Consider the following 25,472-nt stretch of genomic DNA (forward strand, 5'->3'; position numbering starts at 1 on the left):
GACTGACCTTGTCTCTATTTATGAGTCCAGCAATGTGTGACACCCAGACCTTCCTGAAAGGCTGTTTATCACCCACTCAGAAATTAATAAAAAATTATTGATCTAAAATAGATTTTTAAAAAAAGTAAAAATAGACTGATATGAATAATTTGTTTCCATTTTTGATTAATTTCTTTCTGTAACTGTACCTCTAAATCCCTCCTACTGCCCTTATTAGCTACTTGGTACAGCAAAAATCATAAAATGAAAAAACATTTTATGTATGTATGTGTGCATGCATTTGTGGGCATACATCTAGGTATAAAAATGGGGGGAGGGTAAGAGTTCAAACGTGTGTGTTCTGTTGATCACAACTACAGCTTCCAACCTGCTAAATTTAAGGTATCACAAGCCCACCAGGTCCTTTGCCAGACTGAAGGCTGCAGGAATCCTACAGGTCTGCAGAAGCAGCAAGCTGCATGCTGGCAGCTCTCAACAGCTCTAATATTCACCACTAGGACACAAAGTCCCCTACATAGTATTTCTTCGTGTTAGTTACAAGGGTTTTCTATTTAATCTTCCTTTTTTAGTGTGCCGAAAATACTAGAAAAAAACTTTACATCACCAGTTTTGTTAGAGAGAGGGCTCAGTGTTTTAATTACCTTACTAAAGTACAATGAAAAAAAGAAAGCAAATAAAAAAATAAAAACTGGGGAGATTAAGAAGTTGGCAAATTCTAGAAAAGGCCTGCAGGACTTTTCTCCTTCTGCACCTTCTACCCCAAATAGAGATGAAAAGATCATTTTCAAAATCAGACTTTGGGCTCTGTATATCAACCACTAACAACTGTCATGTAAGAGTACTTTCATTAGTCAAGCAGTTAATATTAGTATGATTTGAACTATTTTGCAGCACTGACACCTTCTTAAAAAGCATTTTATTTTTCTCAGACTGTAATTTCAGCCTGTCTGCAGACCAGTTACATAGCATTGGTTGACACCAAACACCATAACACACGGTATTAAACATATCAAATTACCTTCCCAAAGACTGGAAAATGGTTTTGAACAGAAAACATACTAACAAATTCTCAAGTAAGTTGTTTTGTTCTCTTTTGCTAAAACTTTTTTAGCAATCATGTTTTTATTCACAAAAAAAAAAAAAAAAAAAAAAAAAAAAGGGGTGGGGGGGAGTGTTCCTTCCCTGAAAGTGAAAAAAAAAAATGCTCAAAGTCAGAAATTTCTAGTAACACTAGAAAACAAGGTATCACTAATAGCTATTGTGTGAAACTGAAATCTTAGCAATGTGTATAACTAATGATTTAGGAAATTAAAACCATATGTGAAATCATTAACGTGGAATTTCATTTCAACACTAAGTCTATTTCTCATCTCTCAGTATAATAAAAAGTGGACATTTTACAGAACTTTTTACAAATAAACACAGTACAGATTATTCCTGACATATCAGTGAGCAACTAAGAACAACATTCATTCACAGCAGAAATGAGTTACCAGACCTGACTGCCTGAAATCCTACAGCATTAAGAGCTACTTCTCTTATCTGAGAAAAAAAAAAAAAAAAAATAAATTGTAGCATGCAATTATTTTAGATTTCCACAAAATATATGCTTACAAATAGTCTTTATAGACTCTTTATAAATAGTCTCTGCTTATAATAACTGTATTTCAGGATAAGTAACTCGCTAGTAAACCCTACTTTAAGAAAACAAAGAAACTAACTCTAAACTGAGTAATTATTTGTGGAAAACAGAGAGCCTGCACACAGTAAGACACAACCACACCAATAGCTCTGATGAAAATTCACACAGCGATTAAGAGGAAAAGATACTACTAAACAAAAAGAGTTACCAGAACCTGGTCCAAAATACTTTTATTAAGAACTACCTACGTAACAAAAGTAAATACAATTACAGTATTTGCTACCACCTCTCCCCTCCAAGACAAAAACTCACCCATTGATCTATAGAAAGTATTCCTTGAGCAGGAAATAATTTTGAATGCCTTTGTTACTTAGTTGTCTGTCAATAGTGTGACACAAACTATTAGATTTAGTGATGGATGTAAATTTTTACTTTGTAATGCATAGCATTATCCTCCTTATGCTTGACTGCCTACCTCAAAGGTATGAAAAAAATTCCACTAGAATTATCTGAAAGGAAGAGACAGTCTCAAAACATGAGACTGAAAGTTTTCTCTGGATGCTGTGCATGAAAATCATTTTATCCACAAAAAAAAGGAAAACAATACTTCATATTTAACAGTTTGGAAAAGATTATTTTTACTTTTAACACCACATTTAAGCACTGACAGTTCTAGATAAACACGCATATCCATACTCTATGGATTTTTAATAATAATGCTCTATACCTTGACGTGTGTCTCACTTGTTAGCAGAGCCTGAAATTCTCAGAAGACACAGAGTTGATTTTACTTAGAAGAATGTAGCATTTAAAAATAACTGGTTCATGAACTGAAGATGTGCCAACAGCCTAGCTGCAGGTCTTGAGCAAGTATCTAGCCAGGGAAGGGTGAATTTGAATCAGCCTCCTCAGAGCAGAGTCGGCTGCAAGGAGCTGGTAGGTGACATGGGGAGTTTTTATCCCAATGCCCTGTACTTCTCCTTGGAAAAGAGGAGGGGCAGTAGGTTTACCAGGGCCTAAATGCAATACAAAACCAGCACAACTTGTTCTTGGGGGGGGGTGGGGGGGTGGGAGGAATTAAATCTTAGGACTTTGCCCAAAATTACACCACTGAAAGCTTTATTCTAGACAGTGAAAGGTTCCTTTACGTAATTTCTTTAAGACATTGATCTTCGGTCCTCCTCAGCATTTGATTTATCTGTATTCTATCTGTGTACAAGTATCTCTATATAATGCTCATAGGTACTACAGGAGAAATAAGATAATAGCCTTGTTTTGCTATTTTACCAACTCTTTAATCTTGGGAAAAAATAATTGAAAAGCTGTATTATATACTGCATATATACAAGTTATATACTGTATATATACAAATTATACTGCCATAATGCAATTGAAAAGAGCATAATAATTTGGGTTGCTAACTGGGCAGGATCCTGACAGGTACTGAGCACCACCAACACGCGACAGTCTAAAGAACTTTAAGAGGCTTCACCATGTCACAGGATGAGGACAATGTCCTCAGACCCCTCCTGCAATATGACAGTAAACTTTGCTTAGTAAGAAATGAATAATAATTAACTCCTCTATTCTTCTTGAAGTTTACTGTCTTCTGCCTAAATAGCCCTTTTCCTTCTCTCCAGAGCCTTTAACATAAATCTTCTCCAATCCTTCCTGAGGCTCCTCCTTGGCAAGAAAGTTGATGTGCCTCAGTGAAATCATTGCTCTAAAAACCAGCCTCCTCATTAAATTATTCTGCTAGCTATGTGCTCTCTCATTAAAAATATATAAAGATCAGATAGTCGCAGCACGTATTATTAACCTTGTTTCCCTTGGTTTTGTGGACAGATTCTGTTTTGCTGCTGAGCGAAGACCTGGAAAGGACAGGGGAAAAATTCAGCTAAAATGCAACACAAAAAAATATTCCCAACTTGCCTTCAAGAGCACAAGGAATCACAGTGCTGTCCAAAATGCCCATACTTTTATAAGGAGGTAAAATATTGTAATCTTTCTGTGTGACTCCTGCAAGTCCTCAGACAGGCAGTCTTAGCTTTAATTAAAGTCTCCAGTAGGGAATTATTTATCTCAGCCAGACTAATTCACCTAAATCTCCAAACATATCTGCTGTAAACTTCACAGATTTCCAGGTTAACTCCTTCTCTCTCTTAAAGCTAGGAAGCAGTCCCAGACAGCAACCCATCTAAAAATCCAATTAGGGTAACAGCACTTCTGAAACACACTGACCTATTTCTTTTTTTACTTGTGTTATTTTAATATGCGTACCCTCACATTCTGTTTCTGAAGAGAGCTGTTTACATTGGAAATCAATTCCCTTTGAAAACAACTTACCATAAAACCTAACTATTGCACACAAACAGAATGGATTCACCGGAGGGAAAAAAAAATTGTTTCCCTGATTCTCTGGAGCAACACATACAGTATGCAGCATACATACTGCAGCAAACTCTTTAAACATTAAAAAAAAAAAAAAAGAAAGAAAGAAAGAAGGAAAAAAAAAAAAAAAACAGAAGATGATCCTCCTACCTTTTTTAGCTCTGTCTATTCGGCACATTCCCAATGTGAAGCAGAACATCTGATATAAACAAACAGCCATATCTTTCCCATCTCATCGTGGTCAGTAATTTTCACATGAAACGATGAGCAGCCTGTATTTATTTATTTTTTTAATTTTAATTTTTTTTTCTTGGTGCTCAGAAAGCCATATGCCTTATCTGTGGATTTTTCCTCAGATGATGAAGCAAAGACACAGCCTAAACTCTGTTGCTGAAAGACTGCAGCCCTTCCTTCTCCCAAAGCCCTCCCAGCATATGGCAGCCAATCACACCCAGCTTCGTCAGCCCTACGGCTCTTAAACTGATCCTAACGGGGTGATTGACATGGCAACACAGCACTTCTAATGTGTAAAAACAATGCATCCATACTGATGAACCAGGAATTTCCCTCGCACAGGGAAGGAGTTTTACTGGCAAGGTAAAGCGGTACCTCCATGAAATAAGACATGCAGCAAAAGCAAACAACTCCCCTCCACTGCAAAGGCAGCAACACCACTTCTTGCACAAGGATTTTCAAAGCTTTTGCTAATCATAAACGCTCGCACAGACATCATTTCCCAAACTGCAGAACTGCAGTGATGCTCTGTTAATTGCACAGGTGAGCTGCGCACCATAAACCAAACAATCTATCCTTTTATTTTAACACGCAGCTGAAATGCCCTCTGATCCAGGCAGTAATATTCTCATCTTAATGCTGCGTAATCTCACTGTGCAGCATTTGCATTTACAGCCACACACACACAAGGTCTTCCCAAATATTTGAGACCAGTTGTTCAGGGCTGCAGGTATGGGACGCTTCTCAATGAAAACCCCCTCCATACAACGGTGTTTCGATATCCTTGGCAGACCAATCGCATCAGCAGCATCCAAATTGCAGTTTTATTGATTAGCTTACAACTGATGTTCATTTGTATCAAGGTTCTGTGATACCAGTTGCCATTTTCAAGTCCAACTGTGGGCAGCTCGATACGCTGGGGATACACAAGGCTGCTGTCAATCAGATTTTCCCCACAAATTTTGCTGAAGTTTCAAAACAGCAAAGCAACCAAGGATTAGTGAACAAGACTTGCAATTAAGAAAAATACAAAAAGGAGCTTAAGCTGAAAGTCATCTTGATGCAGAAAGGGATAAAGATTGCAGTGCAACACTACATTAGACAGCAGTATATGCAATTCAAGCCACTGCATTAAAAAAACGTGCAAATTTGTTTAAAATTCCACTAAAAGTTTAGAAATATGAATAGACAAGAGGAAAACAAAGCTCTTGTTCACTGGCAGCTCTGTCCCAAAGCCCCATTGTTTCCTATGGACTGTTTTGCATATTATAAACACGGCTTCCCAAAAATCCATTACTCCTCCATCCCTCACGCAAAAACTCTTGTGCTCTCCAGCATCTCCCACCCAATTTGTGAAAACCCCTCCCTCTCTGGCATGCCTGAAATGAGCTTCTGCCAAGGAGGTTCCTGCCAGCCAACCCTTGCTCCCTGCTCAATCACCCTCTCCATTCAGCTCTATTCTGCCCTATTTTAAAAAACAAAACAAAACAAAACAAACCTCAAAATTCCTATATAGTTGATTCTGGTGGGTCTCTGGGGACCCCCAGGACAGGGGTGGTGACACCATCTGTTACTAAGGTTGCCTGGTGAGTCTTGTCGGTATTTTCCACATTCCTTTGACTTTGCCAAAATCGAGCTGCCAGTGTTAAAAATTTTCCATGCAGGACATCTGCTGCAGGATTTATTTACTTTTATGCCAAAACGCAGTTTGCCTATTTCTGATAGCCTAGACAAAAACATCTTGCTCTGCCACCCTTACAACTCACTCACAGAAGAACTGTGGCTCTCCCGCCCACATTTGGGGCAGTCTTGAAATTTGGCAGAGCCCTGACCCCTTGCTTTTTTCAATTGCTTTGGGTTGGGTTTTTTTGCTGTTTTGTTTTGTTTATGGGGTTTTTTGTTGTTGTAGTTGTTAAATCAAGGCTAGGGGGTTTGCTATAGTTATGAAAATATTTTCCCATTTGACAAAGATTTAAGACCTCCTAGAATTCAGCTGACCCACACCATCTTTTGAAATTATTTTTCTGATCCCTACTGTGCAAACCTCAAAATGCTCTGCAGCAAGCAAGGGTCCCTTGCCTCCTCCAGCCGCCTGTCTCTGTGTGGCTGGAAAGGCACCAACCCCACCGTGAGACTGAGCATGTAATGGGCTCAAGTTACAGGAGATTAGCAGGATTTCCCCTGTAACTGCTGCTCCCATCTGCCAGAGGCTAGACATTGGAGCTGACAGCAGGAAGACAACCTCTCCTGTTGCTTTCGTGACCCTGTGGCTGGTGCCCCACGGACATGCAGGGGGCAGTCCCTGGAGGATGCACTGCTGAGAGGGTGTCAGAAAGGTTGGGTGGACCAAAAATGTGACACAGTGCTGGACAGAACAGGGAAAGCCAGTGATGTGAGGGAAAGGAAAGAAGAGAGGCGACAGCTAGAGTCTGGGAATCCTGGTTCTTGGTCAAGTAGAAGGTTACAGTAAGGAAGAGGATGGTGGCCAAACCAGATGAGGAGATGGGGAGAGTAAACAGCATGTGCACCACCAGTCAACAGGAGAAAAGTAAATAAATCCTGGATCTGGTCAAGCAGAAGTTAAAGGGCAGAATGAGAAGCTGGGGAGAGCACACACCAACTGGTCAACAACTGGACACGTGCTGGAAGTTTTGTGGTCCATTAGTTCGCTTCTAAAGAGGAAGGAAACTTGCAAGTACCTAAAAAAAAAATAAAAAAAGCAAACCACAAACCCAAGACAAATCACTAACACAACCCTCAAAGGTCCAGCACTGCCTGCACAACCCTGTTTCAAGACCACTGCTTCACAAAGCACACGCCAGTCTTCAACCACTGCAAAGTTTCAGGTGCAGTCAAACAGGGTTGAGGTGCTCCCAGACACCATTCCTGGGGCCCTCAAATCACAAATGCAAAACGAGCTGCCATGCACCTACACAGCTGCTTCTCATGCAGGTTACTGCATCTTAGCTTCTCCCTTGCCACAGGATCAAAAGCCCCTCAACTCAGTAAAGTATGCTGAAAATAAATCACATCCCATTCATGAACCCTTCGGCTAGGCTCCATCAAAAAGCTTAAGAGAAAATGTATGATCTTTCTCAAAAATGGTGGCTGAACAGTGTGCAGCAAGTACAGCAAGAGTTCATGGGCTGAATTAAAAGAGAATTTTAAAAATACCTATTCTGTACATTGGGGAAGTGAGGGGTTCCAAAGTGACTGATCTCAAATTAAGATGTGCCCTTGTGCCCATTCTACACAACTGATGTGCTATATCAGTTACAAAGAAACATGCCAATATTTCAACTTTCAGCCCAGTTTATACAGTTCTATTGTATATTTAATTGCAAGATGGCATCATCTTGGAGAAGCTGAGAAATTCAGATGTCCAACACAAAGAATAACAAATAAAGAATAACAAAGTTAAATTCCCAGCTCAGAAAATGTCACCTTCTTTGCTTGACATGCTCCTAAATTAATGAACAAAAATTGAAATAAAACCCTGCTAAAAGTGATGATTACACACAATTTTCTGGAGGGTGTAGATATAACTTTGGGAGAAAAGCAGAGACTAATTTGGAAGCAATAAAGAGGTGAACTGGAACACACAGAACCCACACAGTTGTTTTTCCTTCTTTACTCTTGAATCATGGCAATTAGGCCTAATCCCGGAAACAACACCGCTTCTCAAAAGAGAGTTTTGCAAGAAGCATGAAGTATATGTAACACTAACACTGAAAATACCAAGCAACTTACGTGACATTCAGTGCAGCAGAGAGAAGATTTTGAGACTTGCATAGATGGCAACAGTGATATTTTAGTAAGTTCAGCAACGACAAGAAAACTTCAAAACTATTTCTTTTGTCAGCAATAGATTCTTCCCTTAGTAACTTCCCACAGCTGCTACCAGCAGCAGAATTCAACCTTAGTAGCTATGGTCTGAATGACAGCATGAAGAAAAGTGAAGGCAGTTGCCAAGATTTTAAAACTAGATACATAGACCTGTTCATGCATGATACCACTAATGCCAGTCTTTGCAAAATACCTCACTCTCTTCTCTCTCTCTCTGCTGGGGCTGGAGTATTGGTAGAAATAGTTATGAATTACAAAAACTAAGTAATGGCAAAATTAAACTTACAACTGGAAGCACGCACACTGTTCCAAAAGGACACTGCTAGGTCTAATTTTGGTTTTAAAAACATGCTTATCCGAAGAACTCTAAGTCCAAGATTTCAGTTGTTTTAATTTGTGAGCACCCAGATATCCCAACGCCTAACTAACCTAGGAAAACAGGAGATTGATTGTGCATAGACATGAAAACAGACAATTCCACCTTCACCAGATATGCTGATAGAAATGTGAAATCAAAAGACACCAGAGAACAAGTGTATACTCAAGTTACATGTTAGGACTTGATCTTACCAAAATTAAGGTGGCTTCTGGGGGCCTTCCAAGTCCCCTCTCTCCTTCTGCTGATTGCAGAAGGAATTTAAGCCATGTCTAAATTGTGAGATCCAAACACATGGGTCCAAACATGTATCCTGACTTTATCTTGGGATGACACCGATTCCCCATCAGGATGCAAATAGAGTACACGGGCACCGTCCTTCAAAGAGTGGTTCCAGTTGGAAAGGGTGATGAAGGCATCAGCCAGAGGAGAGCTGCATGCAGTATACTCCAACCCAGCTTTGTAGCTGAACATATGAGAAACATGTCCCAGGTGCCATCAAGATCTGAGCTGCCTCTGGATTTTAGCCTTATTCATTTAGCTTGAAATATGTTTGACCAAATATAAACAAGCTCATCTCACTCCACTGACTCACTCCACTCCTCCTCTCTCTTTATAGTCACTGAAGAGAAATAGGCATTTGTGGGCTGTGATTCATCCAATTCCAAAGCAGCTATTCTAAAAGATTCCATCATATCCTAAAAACATTTGTGTTTCTCTATTGGTTACCCAAGATGGTCACCCTTAGGCTCCTTCTATCACGCCCTTCATTAAACACGTAAGAGATGAAAACTTACTACAGAAGCTTTATTAGGAACATAAATATCTGAACTTGAGACACTTCAGATTCAAGCACTGGAAAGCACTTTTGATCTTCATCTAATTTAAAACTAAAGACATACAGCTAAAGATACATGTGCATTTTGACAATGTAAAGTTACAGCACCAGTGTAAATCCTCAGCTTGCCATAAGCATGTTCCAGCTATGCTGCTATATAATCGACATAAGCTTGTTCTCTAAGCTATGCTGAACATGTTCAAGTTTTTTTATCCCTGACTGAACATCAATCACTGCACTCACTCACGCCTTCTTCCTCTGAACAACTGACTGACACCAAATTAACCTAAGAGGAGTTGGACTAGGATCTTCCCCTGATTTTCTTTTGGCATTTTTGGGGTGACAGAAGATTGTTGAAACAACCAATATTTTGCCTACTCTGTTGATACAAACTAGGTAATATGAACAGACAGAATAATAAGCTAGGTAAAACACAGGGCCAAACCACCTATATCTCCTTACTCCTGGAACGCAGACTTATGCAAAAGTTATTTCAGGAAAATGATTCCAGTTTTCTTCATGGCAGCTCAAAAAAAAAAACCAAAAAACCAAAAAACCAAACAGCCCAACAACAAAAGCTGTTTGCAGTTTGCTGATCTGAAATGTCAAATCACAGAAGTATTAAAATATTAACATCGAAATTTTCACCATCCAAACCCAGATATGCAGTGCCTTCTTAGATGCCTTAGGAAATTCCTGTTGGCCTCCAGTGGCCAGCGCTGGAAAGACGGGGTTACTGGTTTGCCATTGCTTTTATCTGCCAGTCCTGTGCAGATGTCCTAGCTATAAAGTGGTCTAGTGTCATTTTAGGTACCATGTATTTAGCCACCTGTACCTATCTAAAAAAATAAACCATTTCCTCCATACTTATCAGGATAGATCTTTCAAACACTTCTAGCAGAAGGTAAAAGGTTTACATACAAAACAGAAACCCTTTCTCTTCAAAAACCCTTTCTCTTGCAAGAAACCCTGCTTAGAATAGATGCTTTGTGAATCACAAGGAATCACATAGTAAAAGCACAAGCACTATTCAAGCCAGCAGCATATATCACAAATTCAATATAAATCCTCCTCTTTGCTAACTCACTTCATGTCCCTCTATTTTGTACAGCACCCACCACAACCAGGGAACTGCCTGACGGAAATCTCCCAAGCCTCTCACTCCAGCTGAAAAAAACACCAAATGCTTAAGTCTTCATAAAAATGCATTCTGAATCCATGTTGTTATGAAGAATATTTTTCAAATGTGGCAAATTAAGAGGAAAGCACGGGCTGTGCCCTTTGGTCTTTAATATCCAGTTGTAAACAACGCAAAGGTGTAGACCTCCACTACTCACTAATGCCTAAATTATCTTTAGTGAAACCCCTGTGCATTGGGAAGTTCTTTCACTGCTGATAAAAACATGCTCCTTCCTCCTCAGATCCCTTCATGACTAATTTCCTCCATAGCTATTGTTCTGGCCTCAGATTTAGAGTAGCTCCTATTCAAACCCACAACAGGAGGAAACCATTTGATAAATCACCTTGTCAGAGAACATACTAACCTCAGCCAGAAAGCCACGTGGGCATAGGAAAACCCTCTTCTGTTGCAGAAAGCAGAGGTGGAGGATGCACATACTAAATGTCTGCCCCTTATCCTGAGAATTTGCTGTCTTTCCATTATAACCATCCTACTGGAAGGACAAGGGAGGAAGATTTGCCCTCTAAGAAGTTCCTAAGTTACCAGAATTAATACTTCACAAAACTACATGAGAGAAGTATTCCAATTATGTTTTCTGCAGGTAAACAAAGTATTTTTTAATCTTCTACAAAGCTTCAGTTATCATCCTCTAGTGTATCCCAGATCCTACATCTAATGCAAGCAATGGCTGCAAATAATAAATCTTCCAACCAGTGATGTAATGAGGATTCTAATTACCCCTTAAACCCAAAAGCTCTTTTATTACTCCATTAAAAACCCAAAGAGAAAAATATGCCACTGAAGCTAAGCTACATTTTGAATTTTCCCATCTTCAATCACCAGGAAAATAATTCAACTTACTCTCTCTTTCCAGTTCACTAAAATTATCCTATTGTTTTTTGCACATTAGTGCAACACTGGTGTAAAGCATACCATTGCTATTTAGAATCATAGAATCATAGAATCGGCTGGGTTGGAAGGGACCTCAGAGATCATCAAGTCCAGTCCTTGATCCACTACCGCTGCGGTTACCAGACCATGGCACTAAGTGTCACATCCACTTTCTTCTTAAAAACCTCCAGGGACAGAGAATCCACTACTTCCCTGGGCAGCCCATTCCAATGTCTGATCACCCTCTCAGTAAAGAAATTCTTTCTAATATCCAACCTAAACTTCCCCTGGCACAACTTGAGACCATGCCCTCTTGTCTTGCTGAGAGTTGCCTGGGAAAAGAGACCAACCCCCACCTGGCTACCCCCTCCTTTCAGGGAGTTGTAGAGAGTGATGAGGTCTCCTCGGAGCCTCCTCTTCTCCAGACTGAACAGCCCCAGCTCCCTCAGCCTCTCCTCATAGGACTTGTGCTGGATCCCTTCAGCAGCCTGGTTGCCCTCCTTTGGACCCACTCCAGGACTAGCTCCCATTTCCCTACAAGCTGCCACTTGACAGTCTGAGCCTGTTGGGTAGATGCTTAGGGACACAGAGCAAAATCAGCAAGCAATCTGTACTGTAAGCAGAGAAAATGGGCTCCAAGAGACTTCACAGAAAACCAGAGCCAATTGGATAATTTGGGGTTTTTTAAATCAGGCAGAGTAGTATTCAATCCCTCACCTTTTTACAGCAATTAATAACCTGCACATGTAAGAGCAGAGGCCTCCAAGTAATTAACAAAGCATTACTTTGGCAAGGAGGGAAGGCTTGCACTATGTAAGTACAGGGTTTTATTTCTTTCTGTGAAGTATGGATGACAGGTAGGAGAAAGCTACGCCAAGTGAACTGCTGGCAAGCAACTACCCTTTTGGGTAGCAGGCAGCTCTGTTTTGTGAAGTCAGTTTGTGTTCACACAGACAAGCTTTTATTTAAACATCAGACTTACACGCATTCAAATAGTCCTAAGTGTTGCACCAAATTCCCATTTCCACCTCAAAAAAGGTTGTTTTGTTTCAGCTTGCTCTCTGATTACTGTGAAGTGCCAGGAACACTTTTATTCATCTAATGTTTTTAAACACTACGTGTGGATCTTTCCCTAATTATTCTGCTGTGTAATACTAAGCACATGACTATGAAATTTTCCTTTTTCCCAATGTCATGTAACAGAAACCAAAAAATAAGTAGCTGTATAAACAGGAAGAAAGAAAAATTGTTTGCACTTGGGAAAAATAAGCAAACAAGTAAGAGTACTGAAGGGCAAGAAACAAGGTCTTCTAGCAGTAGCACTAGGTGTAGGATAAAAGGGCATCCAAAAGCCTAATCTCTGACGACAGCATGTTTCAAGCAGGTCATGTCAGGACTTAACCCTGCCACCTCAAAAATTAAGTAAATTACAGAAAGGATGTCTTAAAAAATAAAAAAAAAAATTCACACATTCTTGTGAATGAAGTCCAGAGAGAGAATGGAGAGGTTATTCATAGTGAAAAGTCTGTAAGGGGGATAGCACCCATGCCAATACAGCGTATTTTACCTCTTCTATATTTTCTTCTGACTCTCCTTCCCCCATCAAAACAAAGACTGTTATAAAACAGCCAAGCCATTAATTTGGCTATTCCCCTTCATACTAATCAAGATAAAATATTCACACTAATACATATTAGTAGATCCAAAACAAGATTAGAAGGCATCCTGTCTGCTGCCTTTGGCTTACTTATGGGTAGTACTAGACAAAGGGGACTGCAGAGGAAAAGTGCAAGATGAAGGTTACACAGATCATTTATAGTCATATAAATGACTATGCAGCCATATATATGACTACCATCATATAGTCATATATATATTTTTATATAGAGAGAGCATAGTCTTACGAACTTAAGATCATAAGGAAAATTTCACTGTAGTCCACTTGCTCCCTTGGCAACTGAAATGCCATCTCTTCCCTGAACCCATTTTCAGTAGGTCTGTAAGGAGAGGTTGGCCTGTTTGGGCAGTATTAACCAGAAAAAAGTTCTGCCCTTTCCCTCTGGGCTAGGTGAGACCAAACAAAACCTGTTGACAAAAATAACCTGCAGATCCTCAAGTCATAAATACTTAGGCCAACACTACTGGTCGCTGAAGCATTATTGTGTGAACTTGAAGCTGAAATGAGGAAATGAAATTAAGTTTACCACTAAGCATACCACAGGAGCTGGTCAGCTCAGTTCAAAGTTGCCTAAAAAAATTCTAAATGTGGGGGGGGATCTGAGCCAGTTTCCTAGAAATTTTGGTTGGAAGAAACCTCACTGAATTACCCAGTCCTGTCTCTGACTCAAACCAAGACCATCACGCACCAAGAGCAGATCAGGTCAGCTGTGGCATCACCTGTGAGGACAGATAGCAGCTTCTCTGGATGACCTTATGCAGTACTGCACCACTCTCCTGGTAACAAGCTTTTCCCAACATCCCACATGAATTTCAAAAGCACCAATTTGTTGTTACTGTTCCTTACAGCCATCTGGCACTACTAAGTAGAGCTTGGCACTGTTACCTTCATAACCATCCCCTATCAGCTGTAAACAGCTACTGGATCACCCTTTATTTTCCTTTTCACCCAACTAAAGCAGTCCAGCTCCCTCAACCTAGACCCCAATTCATAATAGCAGCTCTTCACTGGATCTAGACACCGCAACAGGACTTTCTAAGGTAGAAATACTGCTTTTAAACAAAAGCAGTGACCGTGTGTGTGCTCAGTTCCCAATGAATGAACTAGAGAGACTTCTAGCTGTATCTCTTCCTTTCACTGCTGGCAGAGGGAGTATCACTCAGATGTTTTGCATTTACTTCTGTAGATTCTTCTCTGAACTGTTGACAGAAGGGATAGGTTGAAAGCTCTGGATCCTGCACTGAAAGGTCCACAGAATTTTAGACCTTATTATTTTGATCCTCTTGGACATTTTGTATATTGAATGCACTATCATTTTACAAAGGTATCTATGACCAAGCCACCTAATAACAAAAATGAAATCACCAGGGATTACTTTCTAGTAGAGCTCCTCAGAGGTACTTAAAAAACCCAAAAAGTAGATGCAGTAGCTTCCAATTATGGCTATCTTCGAAGACTTCTTTTTTGAGACAACATAACTTCATAAGTGCTTATACTGGCATCTCCACAAAAGCAACAAAAAAATGACCCTTTATGGATATCCCACTCATTCTTATCCTTATTTTCAATCTATTATGCAGAAAGCAACAAATAACTGTGAACCCACTAACAAAATCCCGCTGAAGTAAGCAAAGTAGACTTACAGCACTTTCAACCATTCCTCCTGTTTAGAAAACCCACTTGCCTTGTGCATGGAGTTCTACACAAACCAACATTTCCTCCCTTTTCAGCCTCCACCAGGGAGTCAGAGACAGCAGGGACCAGCTCTAGCAGTTTTGGCACTGCTGGTATCAGGTAAGAAAAAAATGCTTCAATCATCTTTTCAATCATTTTGAAACTTGTAAAGAATAATAAAGCCAGCTTTCTAGAAAGCAAGAACAACACTGCAATACTCCCCCTGCCAGCCCTAAGGCCATTGCCACAACTCAGACAACCAAACCTCTCTGCTGCTTCATCAGGGAGGAGTATTGAGCTCCACCCAACCCTGGGTCTCTAGTTATTGCCACACTATTAGCCAAGAGGCCTCATTATAGCTCAGAAAGAGTATTGATTTTTCTTACCCCTTCCTCTAATTCATAGCAGTGGGGACAGATTATTTCAGGAAAATGACTGACCAAAGCCACCAACACCACCTCCTTCTGCTGGAACGTGCCCTAATCTTACCATTACAGCTATCACACCCTCACCCTTCCTGCCCACACTCTCCACTGCTCCCATAGGATGCACATCCAGGTCCAGCAATAGCTTGCACATCCAGAAAGAATCAGAGTGTGTCCATGCCTCTCCAGTGGCACTCAGCAATCCAAATGCCACAGCCCACTTCATCTGGAATGGGCTATTCAAGAAATTAGGATAAAAAAAGCTTTTAAAAGCTGCAAGTAGCAGGAGAAATATGCTCCACCACACAACAGGATGCAAAGAGAATAAAGCATTATGAAATTAAGTGAATGAATTGAGTAACATAAGACCTATCTCTAACTGCCATCAGGCAATACACAATCCCAAGAGTGAAATACCTGATAGGCATTGCATCACTCAATGCTGTCTGGATGAGATCTAAATCCCATCTCTTTCCTGCTTGTCCCCCTGCCCCTCCCTGATACAGAGTCAAAAACTCAGACACAAGCAGGTGGCAAGAAGCACTTTTTTTCACCTGTTCTGCAAACATGAAATCTACAGTGCTGCTAGGAAGGCATCTTTATTAGATTTCATTAATCTGAAAAGCTAGAGATAAGATACACCCTCTTAAATAAGACTACGATAAACAAATGGCTTTAACAAGGCTAACACTAACATCTTTTAATGGAAGGTAGCAAAATGTTGTAGAATGATGTTGTTTGTGTCAACAAACATCCTGGCAAGGTTAAACATGCACGAGTCCCCAAAGTCATAATGTTCTGTATGAAAAGCCAGTTTCTTCACAGTTCCCTTGGCATCTTCAATGGTCACCTCTGGTCCAGCCTGTGGAGTTGGTTGTATTTTAGATCTGGGCCTTGACAAAGAAGTTAAAGATTAAGGATATCACAACAGTATTGTTGGTTTGGAAAGAGTATCACCTCATTAAAATAAAAGAACATCCAATTTCCCAGGAACTAGAGAAAGCCTCAGTGGAGCAAAGACTGTGAAACTCCAAGATCTTCTCCAGGTCACAAAGGGTCACCAGGGCAAGAGCCTTGAGGGCTCAGGAAACAACTAACTGATACCACTAGCAATGATCTAAGGCACAGTCAAGCTCCCAACAACCACTGCTCTAGTAAGACAGCTCAAAATTACCTCAGCATTTTCACATTTCATAGACACCCAGGACAGATATTCCATATTTGAGAATGGAAAATAAAGGTCAAAATAATTAATACATCAGAGGCTATGCTAAGGCCTTCAGTGCTCAGAGTTTACAATATCCATATAGACCTGGAGCACTGCAAGAAAATGCTCCCTTTCATGAAAACCTTGTGCCCTTGGAAAGCCCTTTCAGTTCAGAAGAATGCACCAACATCCAGCTTACACAGCCCAAGTTGGGTACATTGAGACAACCTTGTACCTTAAACCAGATATTTATATTTTTCTCTGATACCCGTAAATTCAACCTTCCAGACCTCCCTTTCGATACTGTCAGGGTGACAGGGACACCCCATCAGGGCCCACAAAAATATATTGAACAGCCTGAGGCCTTCCAGGATAAACAAATACCAACAGGGAAACAAGCAGCAGTACAACCTAGTAGCAGTGGGAAGCTGCTATCCTACCACTCAATCCTTCCCCTGTAGAGACCTACAAAGCTCAATTCACTCTACATTACTTTCTAACATCAGTGTCAAATCACCAGGTGAAGCAGTCTGGACTTCTCTAGATGTGGAGACACAACAGATCTATTTTTCTTTCAGCACAAACAGCTGCAGCACTGTCAAAACAAAGATGAGTGGCTAAAGTTAAACCTAAACCTAGAATTTCGTGGTGAGCAGAGGAAAAAACACTATCAGGGGGTTTGCAACCACAGACTCTGGTATTGTCGCTTTAAGATACATGATCCCAGCTGGTCAGAGGTCAGAAGTATTTCTGGACTTTACACTGACATTATACTTTCATACTGAAACATTACTCAATGACAGTGTTGCTGTCTCAGCTCTAGCTAGGGAAAGAGTGAACTGTACCTTCAGAACTCATAGGCAGGTCAGGAAGCCTTCCAGGCTGGGAACTTTGGTTACTCCAGAACATGGTATGACTTTCCCCAGTAACACAGTTGCATACCATCATCATCCTCCCATTTTCCAGGCTGCATCCCCTCTAGTGCTCAAACATCTACCCAGCATCTGTGGCCCTAGCTCTGGGCAGCCAAAGGACCATCTCAGGCTCTGCAGAGGAATGGCCCCTGACAATCACAGTTTTCATCATTCATCTGACGTGAACCAAAAACTTCAGTGTGCAGATGAAACTAAGGATACACTGTTGAGTTATTAACATTTTAAGGTCTCTGATGAAGTCTGCTTTCCCTTCATATCTGTAGCAGACTGAGCCATACTGGCTACATTTTTATTCCAAATTTAGTTGAGTGTTTTGCTATTGTGTTTCTCTGAAGCTGTAGGTGAATTGATTGTGCCAAACCCAGTTATTACAAATAATCCAACCATAATGACCTAGACAGCAAAAAGCACAGGGGAAGTACCAGCAGTAGAAAATAAAGTGATTTTTTTGTTGTTGTTTTTAAAAGTTTATTCAACAAAAATGAGTAACTTGAAACTGAAAAGCATTTTTGATCAACACTCTGACTTTTACTTCAGTGACATTTTAATGAGCACTTTCTAACTAGCTCTACTTACATAAAGTTGCAAATGAACGTGGGAGAACACTAAAGAAAGGTAAGGGAGGGGGTAATAAAATTCCATCATGCATTTTATTTCTTGAATACACCTGAGAAAACGAATAAAAAATCATCTGGGAAAAAGGGATCCAGCAAAGATTCAGTTGGTAAAAGACATCTGGAAAGGAGTAATAAGTAGGCAGAGTCTGAATTAGGATAGAGGGACATGAACAAAGATATAGCGAGATCTGGAAGCCCATCAGGTTACTCTGTAATTCTGCAAAGATGAAGGTAGTGTGTTCACATCTATCCAGAGCACTTCACTTCCAGATAGCTAACAGCCCTAAAAAAAGAATTACAGAAGAGCAGTAAATGTGATTGTAGGACTGGCTGGAGCAATCTGATGGGAGATTTCTACCCTGATAACTGACAGTATGAAAACACCTTCTTCAATAACAAGTTTAATATGGTTCATGGGTCCTTATTTCTGTTACTGTTGGCAGGCTGGACAAAATTCTGAAACCTTCCAGTAGAACCACAATAAAACCTGTGAGGGCCTATTTAGAGGGGGAAGAAGGGAGGAAAGGAAATATAAACAAGTAGACTGTTCATTCATCTAGCATGGCATGAGTTTCAGTGAGAGCATGCCAAACCTACATAAATCAGGCTGTATAATTTTACTCAGCAGCTTGAGGAGTAAAATAATCATACAGAGTTGCTGAGATTCCAAGAGTTACCTAGAGGATATAAAAATGTCTAATACTAATGGGCAGCAATGGGCATACCAATTTAATATACTTTTTCCTGAAAAAATTTTAATGGGACTTTTTTCAGTTTCTTGTAGCCTAGCTTTTAGCCCAAGACAAAGTAAGGCTAAGATGGTTCCCAAGATGGCAGTGACATACCAGGATTCATGTACCAAGTGGCAGGATTCACACACCACTTTTGCAATTGTAGGTATACCATAGCTTAAGAATCCCCAGGTTAGTAGAAAAAGTAGTCTGTTTAGTACTTCATGCTACCATTCCAGGGGCTCTGCCACCAGCTGAGAAACCACAGAGGAGCTGCAGTAGAAGAGATGAAAATTTCACCCACCAAGTATTACCAGCAAGTAGGCTTTATTTTTAATCTCATGGCAACTGTTATTCTATAAAAGTCAACTTTAAGAAAATGATGTTCAAAGGAAGATTTCAGACTCCCAATCCCAAACATACCAATGCCAAAGATTTGAGATTTTGACAGGTCTGATCACGTCTAAAATCAGGAAAAGAAAGGGCTGTAAGTGTAAAAAAGAGAAGGGGCTGTAAGTGGTAAACCAGCAAAATTTCAGAGGGAAAGTATGCTAAGGTGACACATGTCATGTTGTCCACCCACCTATCTGCACAGTGCAGGAGTACCACTCCTGTGGTGACAGCAGGGATACCACAAGAAAACAGCCCATCTCTTTGGCTATAGAAAAACATTGCTTTATAGCCACTGTTCTCCAGGTTACCTTGGACAGACAGACACTCTTCCACTAGTGCAAATCACCTGTTAAAACAAATTTCACTTGCATGTAGATGAGCCATAGCATATGCCAGCAATTACAGCAAGTGGCAAAGACTGACATGCCCCAACTCAGAGCTCCAGCCTGTGTCAGCAGTTGTACTGCTAAGATCTCCAATGAGCAACAGTGGCTGGCACCACCACCTCTGGCCAGTTTAGCACGGGAGAGAAACTGCAGGGCTCTACCCAGGGTTCCTACATCCTCTAAAAGTAAAGTTGACTCTACACAAAAGGGCCTTGTCCACAGCAGGAAGAACTACCTGCCTCCCAGTGGTGGTATCAGCTGTACCGGATGTATGCAAACAGCAGTAATGCCATATACAAGGTACAAATTGGCATCACGGATGCTGAAGCAACTTTTTAAAATACAAAACAAAATTAAAAAAAAACAAAAAACCAACCAAAACAACAGAACATGCTCAAAAAGGATATATGAGACGTTTTCCACTAAACCTTGCCAATAATGCTACAACATTTCCCAGAGGACTTTAAATACATGTTCAGCCTTAAAGGCTACTACAGGTACCGTCTTCATTTAAGCAGTGTGGTATGTGCACACATGAAGGGAAAAGAGGACAGATGGCTAAATCCATGACTATTTACCAAGGTATGGATACCACGTTAAAATCATAAGCTCTGGGCCAAGTCACATGCTTAAAATTAATTATACTTCCGCTGCTACCTACAAGTCCACACTGCTTTAAAAATCTACAAGTCTGAACAAGATACGTCAGTATGACACGATCACTTAAGTATATTAATCCCACATGGATATCCTCTGCAGCTGAATTAAAGGCACACAAGTTGCTCCATGCTACTGTTCAAATACATATTCAGCAACACTACTGCGGTCTGTTCCCCTTCCAGAAGAAATGCAAATACGCCTAAAAGAAACAGAAAACAAAACATCTGGAAGCAGAAGCCTATAGGCAATGTTCTCATGGAGCAAAGAAAATACATGTATATTTTCCCTGCATATATAAATACACATACATGTGCATACAAGGAATAAAGATATAGGCTTCCCTCACAAAACTAGCAGTAAGAAAAACATTGTAATTTCTGACAGCTTTTCCCCTCCTGTCACACTCACCTTTGCGGGGGATAATTACTCTCCCCCGCCAATCTCTCCCCCCAAACCCTCCCAGTGTTATTCACAGCTGACCACAACCACCTCCGGCTACAACCGCTGAAGTGGGGGGCACGAAGGAGGAGGAGGAAGGTTGGGAGGGGGGGGGGGGGACGGTGTGGAAGGCGCGATTTGGAGGGAGCCGCTTGGGGGCCCTTTTCCTCTCCCTTCCCGAAGTAACAAAAAACTTATGACTCCCGCTCGCCGCCGCTCCCCGCGCCAAACGCTGAGTTAACAAAACCATAATTCACCGCTGACCCAGACTCCACGGGTGGGCAGCAGCGCCCGCCGCTCCCCCCCACACCCCCCAGCCCGTCCCACGCCCCGGGAAAGCGAAAGGGAACCGAGCGGCGACGGCAAGGGCAGGCACCCCAACAAGTGCCGGGATGGGGGAGGCAGCTGCGGACGGGGAAGGAGAGGCCGAGGGGGGCTCAGGGGGACGGCCGCCGCCCGCTCAGGTGCGGCGGGCCAGGCAGCGGCTCGGCCGGGCGCTCCCCGGCGATCGCTCCCCGCGCAGGGAGGTTCCCCCGGGGCCGCCACCACCGCCACCACCACCATCAGGATCCCGCGGGGCCGCCGGCACCGCCGCGACTCCTTACCGGGGCGGCGGAGAAACCCAACTCCCGCTGCCGCGCACCCGCAACGTTCCCCCGCGGCCCGGCCCGGCCCCGCGGTGTCTCCGTGGTCCCCCCAGCACCAGGACCCGCTGTCCCCTCGCTATGGCCCCGCGGGACGAGGACAGACGGCTGCCTTACCTCGGAGCGGGGACTGGAGGGGCCAAGGTGGGGACGGGGGGAACACCCGCTTCTCCCACCCGTGCGGAGGCGGCTCCGAGCAGCGGCTTGTCACCTCTCCCGCCGCGACGGCGGCGGCTGCTCGCGTAGGGGCGGTCGGTCGGGCCCCTCCCTGCCGGGGCCGAACACCGCGCCGTACCGCCCCGGGGCCGGGCCGGGCCGGGCCGGACCCGCCCTCCCGCCCGCTGCAGTCCGCACCGCCCCCCGCGCCGTCCCGCGGCGGGGGCGTGGGTTCGGGCGCCGCCGGGGCTGCGGGCCGTCCCCGGGGAGAAACTGAAGCGTTTCCTCCGCAAAACAGCGGGGTAGTCGGGGGAGGGGGAGTCGGAGGGGCCGAAATAGAGGGTTTGAGGCGTGTTGTTCCGCTTCCTTTTTATTGCTATGGAATGTCACCAGTGCTGTAGGCGATTCTGTGGAAGAAAACGAGCGCACCGTTTTTGTTCCCAGAGCTCCTTCTCCCCATATTTTGACCCGAATTCGTGAGCAGTTTCTCTTTCCCTTTAAGTGCCGTTCACAGGGGAAAAAAGAGCTCCCTTCCCTCGCCCGCAGACCCCCGTGTAGGCCCGCCGGTGCCCCTCGGCCCCCTCCTCCTGTTCGCCGCTCTCCCTGGAGCAAGGGTTGGCACCTTGCCCTAAACCTCACGAAATATCCCCAGCCAGAAGAGAGAGGGAGGAGCTGCAACGACTTCGGGTTTGCTTCAGACTGCTCTTGTGCTCTGCAGGGTGAAGTAAAAAGCGGGGTTCGGCAGAACCCTAGGGACACTGCCGAACCCGGCCGTGCGTCCGTCCCCCCCCGCATTCCCTTTGCCCTGCCATAATCTCAGGTAACCCCTGTTCTGTTGGCTGGAAGGGCTGAAGCCTCGTCTGTCAAACCCCACAATTCGTTTCCAGGCAGAGTTAGACCCCTGAGCTGGCTCTTCAGAAGATCAGGCAAGGAGGAGATGGTCAGGAGAGAGGCCACAGCTGCTCCACTCTACATGGATCTAAACTGCTGCAGCATCACTATGTAAAGGAGAAGAGGGGAATAAATCAGAAAGTATCTGCAGTTCAATTTCATCTAGGTTCCATTAGCCTCTTTGAGATCTTCTGCGAGAATCAGTAACTTTCAGAATTCTGGTACTGGAAAATGTGTTCATTTTCAGAAAGAAATTGAGCCTTTCAACTTAAGCACCTTTGCCTATCAGAGGCTGAAAAAGAGACACAAAGAAAATCCTACTTTTTTTTCCTTTTTTTTTTTTCTTCTTTTTTTTTTTCTTTAAGTAATGAGCAGAGTGATGAATTACTATTTTAAGGCTAATTTCGAACCAGTTCTAACCAGTTCTTTCAAGGCGACCCTTTGGATAAAGGTGTTTGAACATAACCAACGAGAAAAATTATGTTAATATTGTTCTACTTTGAAAGGGAAAAAAATAAATGGAATAAATACAAAGACCAACCAGACCCTAGCTGAGGATGCCACCAGGTACAAAAAGAACTCCCCCCTAGTTGGGAGGAGGAGAGAATGGTTTTGAAAAGGGGGGAAAAAAATAGAAAAAAATTTTTCTCCTACTATTCCAGCTTTATTTGCTGCTGAAGATGACAGTCCCCAGGTGATCAGGAGCAGCAGCAGCAGCAACAACACTTCTACCCATTCCTTCCCTCCATGTTTACAGTTTTGGTCTTGGTGAATCACAATTCTGTGTAGGAAAATTAGTGAGTCTGTAAATTTTTTTCCTGACACATTGTTTTTTAATCTTAATTAAATGAGAGAAAGTAGAAGTGGAAAAGATGTTAAATATGAAAAAAAGTGTTGACAAGATGTTCCATCAGTAGGACTTCTGTATACAGCTGATACAATAAAACGCAGGATCTCCTGAGGCCTTCTATTAAGCATCTACTCACAGTGAAGTGGGAGTAAAAATATTTCAGGTCAAATCCAACACGGCTTTTTTACCTTGCTTTTAAAAACCCCAAGTGAAGTGCAGGTCCATTAGGCATCCATTAAATGGTTTTGCACAAACCCCTCTTTCTGCAAATTAATCCAACTAAACTTTGTCTTCCTCCCACCATCGTGGAGCACAACTCATGTTATCCTGTTTGTGATGCTCTTGTACCTATACTTCTAAAGGTATCAGGAGATATATGTCCCCTTCCGTCCTTGCTTTGTGATCCAGATCATGATGTTTTCCCAAACTTTTCTCATTTTTCTTCCCCTCTTTAGAACACTTGAATCTAATATCCACCATAGGACACTTTGGACCAGTCAAACTTCATCAGTAATGAAAAAAAGTAGAATCATTAACAGTGTCTTGCATGTAGTGTGCTTGCCAATACACCCTTAATGAGATTTGTTCCTGTTGCAATGGCAACTTCATGTTGACTCTTCAAGTGGGGGGGTCAGTGCTAACAGCACCCTTTCTTCACCAGCTATCCCCAGTAAGAATTTTGTGCCTTCCTAAGTGCCTACACAGCTTTTGCCCTCATCTTGTTCAGCCTGGGTACTCTCTGTCAACAGATAGTATTTTTTCAGTAGCAATGTTTTATCAATGCATATTCCGAAGCTGCTTATCAATATTAGAACATGGCTCAATAATTTTGTATTTTACTTTACAAAATAACTTCTAAATCAGTTTAATTAGGCTTGCTCAATATTATCCTACTTTGAAAGGTGCAGCCCAGAATACTTATGAGAATGCAAGACAAAGTTAAGTTAAATACCATTAACTGTTTAATATTTGCAGGGATTTTTTGGCTTATTTGTACTGTTGCTTTCTCCTAACGACATAAACACAAAGGCTCAGGGTATCTTGCTCTTAATGAATGGGGCCATTCATGGTTCTTAAAACAATAAAATGATACTCAGATATTTTGCATACATTTAAAGACTACCTGTCAAATCTTTTAAAAGTGCAAGAGGACCCGTTTTTCTGTTTTTTTCACCCCTCCGCACTCCCTTGCTGCATCACCTGAAGCTCGGGGGATGGGCGCCGTGTCCCCTGCCTGAAGTCCACGACCGTAACAGGAGGCAGCGTGCAGAAGGTGCCTGTAGGCATCGATTTTCCTCCAGCAGGCATCCCTCGCCCAGTGGTGCCCTCATGTGTCTCCGCAGGTGAATTTCAAACACTGGGATTCCAGGAATTTGTTCCCTTTTTACATGTGCCACTCGAAATGTGGCACAGGCAATTCATACGCTGTTCAGCCCTCTTCTCTGGAGCTTCAAATCAGTTTGGGAATTTCATGAAGTGGAGTAACTTGAGCTCCTACTGGCTTAAGCCCTGCTTTTAAATGAATTATAGTATCTACCAAGAAAATTCAACAACCTCTTTTGGGTCATGGCAGACTTCTAAGTTCAGACACGAATTCTTGTTCACCTCTAATTTTCAAGGATACCAGTAGAAAGCAACTTTACAAGACCATTTTTAGTAGGTATATATACACATGATGCAACTAGGGAAAGCTGGCATTCTTTCACTGAAGTTATGCTTGTGTACACAAGTTGAGATTTTATTGTTGTTTCAAAGGCTGTCAGGTCAGTTCCCATCATTTTTTTAACTCACCCCATTTTTTTAAAGAACAGAATAATTCAGCTAAGTAAGAATTTTTCCTACATGTGGGCACCTTTATGTACTTACAGAGGCCATTAAGATTCATAGATAGTGCTATAACTCTTTTTTTTTTTGTTCTTTTTTGTTTTTAAGTATTTTTTTTTCTTTTAGAAAACACATGAAACTTTACCTTAGAGTTAATGCAAATTAATAGAACAAGCTGTTTATTACTTAGTGCTGGAGCATCAGGTTTCCATAAACAATTCGCCCAAAGTCTGTGAAACGCAGTCATTTAAGGAAATAAAGTCTGCAAGCTGCTTCTTCTGTACAAGTTCTGCAGTGCCTATTTTCATGTATACAGCATCCAATTTGTCATATGGTGATGTGGGCATCTGCCCCATCTGTTACAGATGCTTTTTGAAAATAATACTTCAAATACGTCCATGATACATTTATTAGGATGTTCCCCAGGCTTCCATGATTTCACCACTTGAGGCCAGAGTGGATGAGTAGATTACAGACACCACATGCCACGTGCTATTAAATTTTCCCAAGATAATGCCACAGAGAGCCAGCCCAATGACTTTGTTACTTATCTTCAGCAGCCACA

At 42.0% G+C, this 25,472-nt stretch overlaps 1 protein-coding gene across 10 annotated transcripts in view; it reads right to left on the reverse strand.

The window, feature by feature from the left end:
* MBNL2 (muscleblind like splicing regulator 2) overlaps window positions 1-21,465 on the reverse strand; it is a 105,727-nt gene extending 84,262 nt beyond the window's left edge. For 2 of the 10 annotated variants that reach the window (XM_030450113.1, XM_030450103.1), the window contains exon 1: window positions 21,304-21,442. The gene's annotated coding sequence lies outside the window, so the exon portion shown is untranslated. Of the gene's footprint in view, window positions 1-4,183; window positions 4,451-21,303 lie in introns of those variants that run through there. The other 8 variants (XM_030450122.1, XM_030450089.1, XM_030450095.1 and 5 more) reach the window with 8 other exon arrangements.
* Window positions 21,466-25,472: the final 4,007 nt, after the last annotated feature.

The sequence above is a fragment of the Calypte anna genome, chromosome 1 (assembly GCF_003957555.1).
Source record: "Calypte anna isolate BGI_N300 chromosome 1, bCalAnn1_v1.p, whole genome shotgun sequence".
NCBI classification, from domain to species: Eukaryota; Metazoa; Chordata; class Aves; order Apodiformes; family Trochilidae; genus Calypte; species Calypte anna.